The 8,971-nt window shown below is 45.5% G+C and overlaps 1 long non-coding RNA gene across 1 annotated transcript in view; it reads right to left on the bottom strand.

Moving 5' to 3' along the window:
* Positions 1-6,060, bottom strand: part of LOC138996765 (uncharacterized) — a 39,963-nt gene extending 33,903 nt beyond the window's left edge. The window contains exon 1 of the long non-coding RNA XR_011468859.1: positions 5,744-6,060. This is a non-coding gene — a long non-coding RNA (uncharacterized lncRNA). The remainder of the gene's footprint in view (positions 1-5,743) is intronic.
* Between the last annotated feature and the right edge of the window lie 2,911 nt (positions 6,061-8,971).

Here is an 8,971-nt window from a genome sequence, read left to right on the forward strand (position 1 = left end):
CAGACCTAAAACAAATTTTCCAAAAATTCATATGAAATAAAAAAAAAGACCCCAAATAGCTGCAGCGATCTTGAGAAAGAAGAACAATGTTGGAGGGATCACAATACCAGATATCAAGCTGTATTACAAAGCCACTGTCCTCAAAACTGCCTGGTACTGGCACAAGAACAGACATAGACCAATGGAACAGAACAGAGAACAGAAGTTGACCCAAGCCATTTTGTTCAATTAATATTTGACAAAGGAGGCAAGAGCATACAATGGAGCCAAGATAGTCTCTTCAATAAATGGTGTTAGGAAAATTGGACAGATACATGCAAAAAAATGAAACTAGACCACCATACACAAAAATAAACTCAAAATGGATAAAGGAATTAAACATAAGACGGGAAACCATAAAATATTAAAGAATTCATAGGCAGCAAAATATCAGACATATGTCATAGCAATATCTTTACTGATACAGCTCCTAAGGCAATGGAAACTAAGGAGAAAATAAACAAATGGGACTACATCAAAATAAAAAGGCTTCTGCACAGCAAAAGAAACCATCAACAAAACAACAAGAAAGCCCACTGCATGGGAGAACATATTTGCCAATGCTATCTCCAATAAGGGTTTAATCTCCAAAGTTTACAGGGAACTCATACAACTTAACAAAAGGAAGATGCATGATCCAATCAAAAAATGGGCAAAGGACCTAAATAGACACTTCTCGAAAAAGGACATACAGATGGCCAAGAGACATGTAAAAACATGCTCGAAGTCACTAATCATCTGAGAGATGCAAATCAAAACAACAATGAGGTACCATCTCACACCTGTCAGAATGGCTATCATCAACAAATCTACAAATGACAAGTGCTGGCGATGATGCGGAGAAAAAGGAATCCTCTTGCACTGCTGGTGGGAATGCCAACTGGTGCAGCCACTGTGGAAGACAGTATGGAGTTCCCTCAAAAAATTAAAGATGGAGCTCCCATTTGACCTAGTAATCCCACTTCTAGGAATATATCCCAAGAAATCAGAAACACCGATCAGAAAGGATATATGCACCCCTATGGTCATAGCAGCATAATTTATAATAGCTAAGGTTTGGAAACAGCCTAAGTGCCCATCAGCAGATGAGTGAATTAGAAAACTGTGGTACATCTACACAATGGAATACTACACTTCTGGAAAAAAAAAGAAGAAGAAGAAGAAGAAGGATGACCTCTTACCATTTGCAACAGCATGGATGGACCTGGAGAGTATTATGCTAAGTAAAATAAGCATGTCAGAGAAAGATAAATATCACATGATCTCACTCATTTGTGGAATATAATGAACAACATAAACTGATGACCCAGAATAGACCCAGAAGAAAAATAAATTAGAATATAATAGTAGTAATCTTATTATTTGCAGATTTTTAATATTTCCTACAAATTTTGTGATATTATACTATGTTAGTACAGTTTTGGCAATATTATTATATTTAAAATCTTTTTTTCTTGACCTAGCCAGTTTGGCTAGGTAGATAGAGCATCGGCCTGTGGACTGAAAGGTCCCGGGTTCAATTCCGGTCAAGGGCACATGCCCAGGTTGCAGGCTCGATCCCTGGTGGGTGGGCGTGTGGTGATTCTCTCTCATCATTGATGTTTCTATCTCTCTCTCCCTCTCCCTTCCTCTCTGAAATCAATAAAAATATATCTTTTAAAAAATATTTTTCTTCTTGAAATATTAATATTTATTGCATGTAATATTATATTTAAAATTGTTTTTCTTGAAATACTAATGTTTATTGCATGTAACATTATTATACTTAAAATCCTTTTTCTTGCCCTAGCGGTTTGGCTCAGTGGATAGAGTGTCAGCCTGCGGACTACAGGGTTCCAGGTTCAATTCTGGCCAAGGGCACATGCCTGGATTGTGGGCTTGATCCCCCTCAATAGGAGGTGTGCAGGAGGCAGCCAATCACTGATTCTCATCATTGATGTTTCTATCTCTCTATCCCTTTCCCTTCCTCTCTGAAATCAATACAAATATATGTTTCATAAAAATCGTTTTTCTTGAAATAAAATTTTTAAAAAGCAATTTCAGTTGCTACCCTCTCAAATGATAGGTCCACCCCCCACTCAGGGTCCACATCTTCATCCTTAAGCCCCTCTCCCCACAGCCCTCTTCCATGGCACCAGTTAATCCACTTAATCCCAAATCTATCCAACACCCCACACCCCTCCCAGGCTTTACAGTTCAGCATAGAAGCTCATCCCTCCATGCCTTTACCTGCTGCCCATCTCACGTTTCAACTACCCATCTCTGAGGCAGATCCTCTAGGATTCAACCCAATGTTCACTAGCTATCATGAGCAAAAAGCAAGACAGCCCATATGGTAGAAGCTATTCCTCATCTTCTGAGTCCTGCTTTTGCCCTCTGTTTCAGATAGGCACATCGAATTTGTGAATAAACAAAGAAAGCACATACTTGAGAACACAAATATCAGCCCAGAGGGGGAAACCCAGGGGAACACTGGGGAGTGAGCCTGCAGTGAGGCTGTGGGGCAGCTGACAGCAGCCAGGATCCTTACTGCACCGGAGAGTGATGGCCGATGGCTTTTTAAGGGATCGTTACAACAAACAGGCTGTCAGGCTGTGCGATCCTGTTCTTCAAAGTGAAGTGAACGTGTACATGGAATTACAACAGTGTTAGTGGTTAGTGCTGCTTCAGTGCTGCCCTTCCCGGCCTCTGCAACTTCAGCAGGCTTCCGCTTGTGGGGACGAAGGATGGCATTTGGGGCACCCTTATTTAACCCACCATTAAAACAACTTCCAAATAGTCAATCTTCCTATATAAGCAACGCTGGTCCTGTAGTTGAACTGCTATATGCTCTCCCGGCATTGTTTGCACTGGGGGTTCTCATTGCCTCTCACTCCCTCCGGCACTTGCAATGTTAGTTATCATGGCGCCTGGACCCACTTGACGGAAATGACCTAGTACCTTCTTCACGGAAGTGTGGATCGCAAGTGGTTCTCATTGGCCAAGGCTTCCTTAAGGCGGGAGGAGCAATAGACTGTCCTACAGTGCAATCATATTTGGGATTGAATCCGCAAGGACAAGGCCATGGGCCGTCTGCTGGAATTTGTGGCTATTGCCCTCCTTAGTCTCATAGAGGAAACTGTGGCTACTACTCTCGCCAGGTGCATAGAAGCTGTGGCTACTACTCTCCTTGGACCCATAGAGGGAACTGTGGCTACTACTCTCACCAGGTGCATAGAAGCTGTGGCTACTACTCTCACCAGGCGCATAAAGGAAACTGTGGCTACTACTCTCGCCAGGCGCATAGAAGCTGTGGCTACTACTCTCGCCAGGTGCATAGAAGCTGTGGCTACTGCTCTCTCCAGGCGCATAGAGGAAACTGTGGCTACTACTCTCTCCGGGCGCATAGAAGCTGTGGCTACTACTCTCGCCAGGTGCATAGAAGCTGTGGCTACTACTCTCGCCAGGCACATAGAAGAAACTGTGGCTACTACTACTTCTGCTGCTCTCTCTAGGCACATATGGACTTTGGTAAGAGCTGAATTAATAGCAAGAGGAATTGAGCAAGCCGTGAGCATCTTAGACTCATGGGCACCAGGTGTAATTGGAATTATTCTGAGATTTGTGCTTGGCAAGATAATTTCAGCTGCATTTAACCTGTAGATCGTGAAATTTTTAGAAAACATATTTCTTTAGAAGATAATACTTCGCCAACTAGAAAAAGTAATTGTGCCTTAATTTCTGTTTATGAATCCTGCTTGTGTCTACACAATCCTTGTGAATTCTTAAAAGTTAAGCTGACATTTTTTATGAGCTTTTGTGGGACATTAACAGAGGAGACTGCTGCTTCATTACTAAATATAATTCCCATACATTACACTAATCATCTTAGAAAGACAAACAGATTCCTATCTTGGCTGCCTGGACCAATTCCTCAACTGCAGTTACAAAAACAACTGGTGTGAAATTTTCATCCTGGACTATGTTTTCATCTTCATATTAACTCCACCTTAAGGCTGAGAGGATAAAGGATTCCCCAACAAGAATGTGGTCTCCGGGCTGGTTCTGTGGTGACTTCCTTCTCATTTTGAGGTGAGTCTCTGGCCTGGGCTCTGAGCTGGGGAAGGGTCCCCATCTAGAGGGAAACTATGAGGAGCCAGGAGGACATCTCCATGGGGCAGGGGGGTTTAGGGCAGCAGTTCTCAACCTGTGGGTCGCGACCCCTTTGGGGGGCGAATGACCCTTTCACAGGTATCACCTAAGACCATCGGAAAACACATATATAATTACATATTGTTTACAGTAGCAAAATTACAGTTATATGAAGTAGCAACGAAAATAATTATATGGGTGAGGGCCACCACAACATGAGGAACTGTATTAAAGGGTCGCTGTATTAGGAAGGTTGAGAACCACTGGTTTAGGGGAAGGGGAGGTTTTAGAGCTGAAATTCTGGAGTGGATTACTGAGGAGACTTTGAAAACCTCTTGCCTTAGCATGAAGAACAGGAGAGGGCGCTGTAAGTACAGCTAACAGGGGCTGATCGAGGGCATTTCCGGATTTGAGGGGAAGATTCAACAAAATGGCAGCCAAAGGAAATCAACGCAGTGAATCAGCCCCAGCCAGCGGCCTTTGGGGCAGGAAGTCTTCAAGGCCTTGCTGGCCTTTCTCAGTGGTTAGGGCCTCTGCACCGAAGGGTCATGGGTTTGATTCCCAGTCAAGGGTTTACTCCCGCCCCTGGTTAGGTATGTGAGGGAGGCAACCAGTCAATGTGTCTCTCTCACATCAATGTTTCTCCCTATCTATCTATCTATCTATCTATCTATCTATCTGTCTGTCTGTCTCTCTCTCTCTCTCTCTCTCTCTCTCTCTCTCCCTCGCTCCTTCCTTTCCATTGTCTCAGAAAAAGTAATGGAAGAAATATCCTCAGGTAAGAATTAACCAAAAAAGTGGGGGCCGGGGACAAATTATGGTAGAGACAGAGGGAAGATGAAGCTCCGTGCTGCAGAGGATCCCTCAGACGTTTAAAGACACACCTTGGTTGGGGAAGGGTGTGAACCTGAACAAGCCCCCATGCCATCTAAGGGAGCCTGTTAGTCCTACAGTTTAAACAGCATGGGATATGGTTGAGGCCTCTGTTTGTATTAAGAAATAAAAGTGTGGACAAGTAGTCCAACCCCGGTAAGATAATTCCTCAGCTCGAGAGTTACCACCCTTCTCCAGAGTAGTGGCCCTTTCTTCATCCTCTTCCCTCCTTTTTTCTTGTCCTCTCCCCCTCTTTTCTATATTCCTCTAGCCCAGAGGTGGGCAAACTTTTTGACTCGAGGGCCACAATGGGTTCTTAAACTGACCGGAGGCCCGGAACAAAAGCATGGATGGAGTGTTTGTGTGAACTAATATAAATTCAAAGTAAACATCATTACATAAAAGGGTATGTTCTTTTTTTTTTTTTTTTTTTTAGTTTTATTCATTTCAAACGGGCCGGATCTGGCCCGAGGGCCATAGTTTGCCCACGGCTGCTCTAGGCTCTGCCCATCTTAGGCCTCCACACCACCCCCTTTCCACCTCTCCATTTTCTAGATTTTTCTGGGCTCCCCACACTCCATGTCTCCCTGGTCCTCTATCCCCTCCACCACACCCCTCCTTCTGAATGTTTTCTACATTCTTCTGCCTTCAGAACACTCCAAGGTCTTCCAACCCTCCTTCCCTCACCCTGCCCCCTTACCTCTTCCAGGCTCCTTTTCAGCCTCCATACGGGCCTCAGTTAGTTTCACTTACAGATCTTGGCATCTTGTTAACTTGAAAGCAGGGCTGAAGGACATCTTGAAGCTTGGAGGTTCACATTAGCTTTCCTATACACAACCGGAGATGCCACAACTACCCAACCTGTACCTGGCTTTGAGATCAGCTGCGCACCTCTCAGTCTTGTGGCAGCTGGACATGGAAACCCTTCTCTGGCTCTGTAAACTGTGTGGGACCTTTCTTGTGCTCACCCCAACCGTATTGGCTGCCCTTCCCCCAAGGGCAACGCACTTCTGCACAATAACCTTGTTTCCGCACAACTCCCTTCCTGTTTTGAATTGACCAACACCCTCAGGTCAGAACTTCCCTCTCCACAGAGTCCTAATGTCATTTCCCCATTCCTGACCACTCTGGATTTCTAGCCCCAGCTGCAATTGAATCTCCCTCTTCACCTTATTCCCTGTCCCTTGTCCCCTGTCGGGCTGTCCAATGAGCCTTACTCCTCAACCTGTGCCCCTGAAATTTGTGCCTGTGTCCCTGAAATTTGGTTCTGTGCCCCTGAAATTTGTGCCTGTATCCCTGAAATTTGGTCCTGTGCCCCTGAAATTTGGTCCTGTGCCCCTGAAATTTGTGCCTGTGTCCCTTCGTGTAATTCAACACATACAGACATAAACACAGTTACACATACATATGAATAATCACATACATACACATGTGTACACAGACACACATATACACAGACATATAGACACTCACAATTACACATACATACATATAATTGTGGTAGGCACTTAGACATGAGCAGAGCAAGGACAATAGGTCAGGTATGGAAGGTCACCTGGGAGGAAATCCCTGGGTGCCTGACAACAAGAAAAACTGGGGAAACAAGGATCTTGCCCCCAGGGTAACCTTTCCTCCCCTAGCATATTGCTGGTCATGCAGTTCAGACCCTTCCCTGACCCGTCCTCCCCTGGCATGCCGCTGGTCATGCTGTAGACCCCCTAGAGGGGGAACGAACAAGGAGCCAGAGAAGAGCCCTTAAGCAATAAGCCCCCAGGACAGTGAGGTTCTGATTTACATGAAATATATCTAGGCCTCAGTTGTGTTGCAGCTCTAGGCCCAGAAAAGCAGCAAAACCATGGCAGGCATTAAGATCAGTGCATTGTCTAATGACCCTGGCACTGACCAATCAGTAGACACCACGGCCATGAAAGGGCACACCTGAAAAGCTAATGAATTTTCTATTGAGATCCACCCATGGGATCTCCCCTATAATCTCCTCCCTTAAACACCCTGAGAAGGGAGGACCTAACACAGCTCTCTGTATGGGGAGCATGCCCATGCCTTTCCTCCTCCCCCGCTCCCCCCAGGCATGTTTTTCCCTTGCATCTCTTTCTCCTAAGTTCCACCCACGGGCCCTTCTTTGCCTCTGTAACCTGTTTTCTGAGCCCATTTCTTCTACAGATCAGGATCACTTCTACCTGTGACTTTCTCTAAATAAACGTTCTCTTATAGTTTGAGTCTTGGCTCTGAATTCTTTCTTAGCCAGAACTCAAGTACCAAGGTTTGGTCTGACTCCACTGACCTAAAACTTGGTGCCATTTCGCCACCAACATAATCACACACACAATCACAGACACACACACACAGCCCAGAGGGCTCTCCCCCTAAGCTCTTGATACATTCCATCAAAGACACTTCCCTCTGGGCTCTGATGTGTGTGGGAGCAAACAGTCAATGTATCTCTCTCACATCAATGTTTTTCTCTCTTTTCTCTCTCTCTTTTCTCTGTTATTCCTTTTTCTTACTAACTCCCTTTAAACCTGATCATGCGTTGGTGGCCTCACAACCTCCCATCTCGCCTCTGCCCAGAACCCTATCCTTCCTTATCACCACTCACTGCCACTTCTAATTTCCAAAGTAGCTGATTTCCCCACCCCCTCCTGCCCCAAAGTACCTGATAGTTGTCTTTAAAGTACTTACACAATATAGTGAATGCTTTTGGTTCCCTGTGCAGTTCCTATACGCCAAGCTGCTCATTCATCCCCACAGATACTTCTGCAGCATAGATTTCCCTCAGCTGAGCCAATGTCTTTTCCCCAGGTGGTTGCCCCACACCCACTCCTGAGAGCAGCCAGCAGCCAGGGACTGCCTGGCACATGGCTCTGGAGTGGCACAAAGTGAGATGACTCTGGGTTGCAGTGTGTTTTCCAGAACCCCATGGTCAGGCTGCAGTAGGTTCCGTCCCAAGTCATACCTGACCCTTGCTATGTGCTGCCTTGCTGTGTGCTGCCTTGATTGCTTCCAGCACCCCCTCCATTAACCTCCTAAATCCTGTTTCCCATTCTTCCTCTAGGACAGTGGTCGGCAAACCACGGCTCGCGAGCCACATGGGGCTCTTTGGCCCCTTGAGTGTGGCTCTTCCACAAAATACCATGTGCAGGTGTGCATGTACAGTGGGATTGTGCAGAAGCCGGTTTTCAGTCTGGGCGAGTCTATTTTGAAGAAGTGATGTTAGAAGAAGTGGGGGGTGTTGGTCGGTCAGGCGACGGGAGACGAGGCGCAGGGGGGCCACGGATACGCAGTGTGGGGGAGGTGCTTGCTATTCATGCACGAGTTGAGTGAGCCCGTCAGTCAGCAGTCTCATGGTGCAGTGGTTAGTGCCAGTCGTGTCCGCAAATTGCTCGCGGGTGACAAAAGTACCTACTCGAAGCATAAAGTTACCTGTATTTTTCCAACCAGCTGCGAGTCCTACAGGTATTTTTCTCATCAATTTAAGAATTGTAATTATTTTGTGTTGGTGGCTTTATTACTATATAATGAAACATTTTTTAGGTGCCCTGTTTGACATGGCTACCAAGAAGAAGCAAAGAAACACAGAAGATGAAAACCGTGAATTTAAAGTTGAATGGACCGAGACTTTCGCATTTATTCAAAACTTAAATAGCCTCCCTACCTTTCTTATTTGTCAGGAAAAACTGGCGCATAACAAGAAATCAAATTTGAAGAGACACTTTACAACTGAAAGGGCGAAGGCTAGGCCCTCCACCTTGCCCCAGGGTAAAGGCTACACCCTCCATCTTGCCCCAGGGTAAGAGCTACGTCCTCCATCTTACCTTGGCCACGTGCTTGGCAAGAAGGTTCTTCCCAGAAGTCTAAGACTCTGCTAGCCACACCCAGGAACAAGACATCGACTTGCGCCTGGCCAATC

This window comes from Myotis yumanensis, unplaced genomic scaffold (assembly GCF_028538775.1).
Source record: "Myotis yumanensis isolate MYYU_CA2020_CCGP unplaced genomic scaffold, mMyoYum1.0.hap1 SCAF_18, whole genome shotgun sequence".
Lineage (NCBI taxonomy): Eukaryota > Metazoa > Chordata > Mammalia > Chiroptera > Vespertilionidae > Myotis > Myotis yumanensis.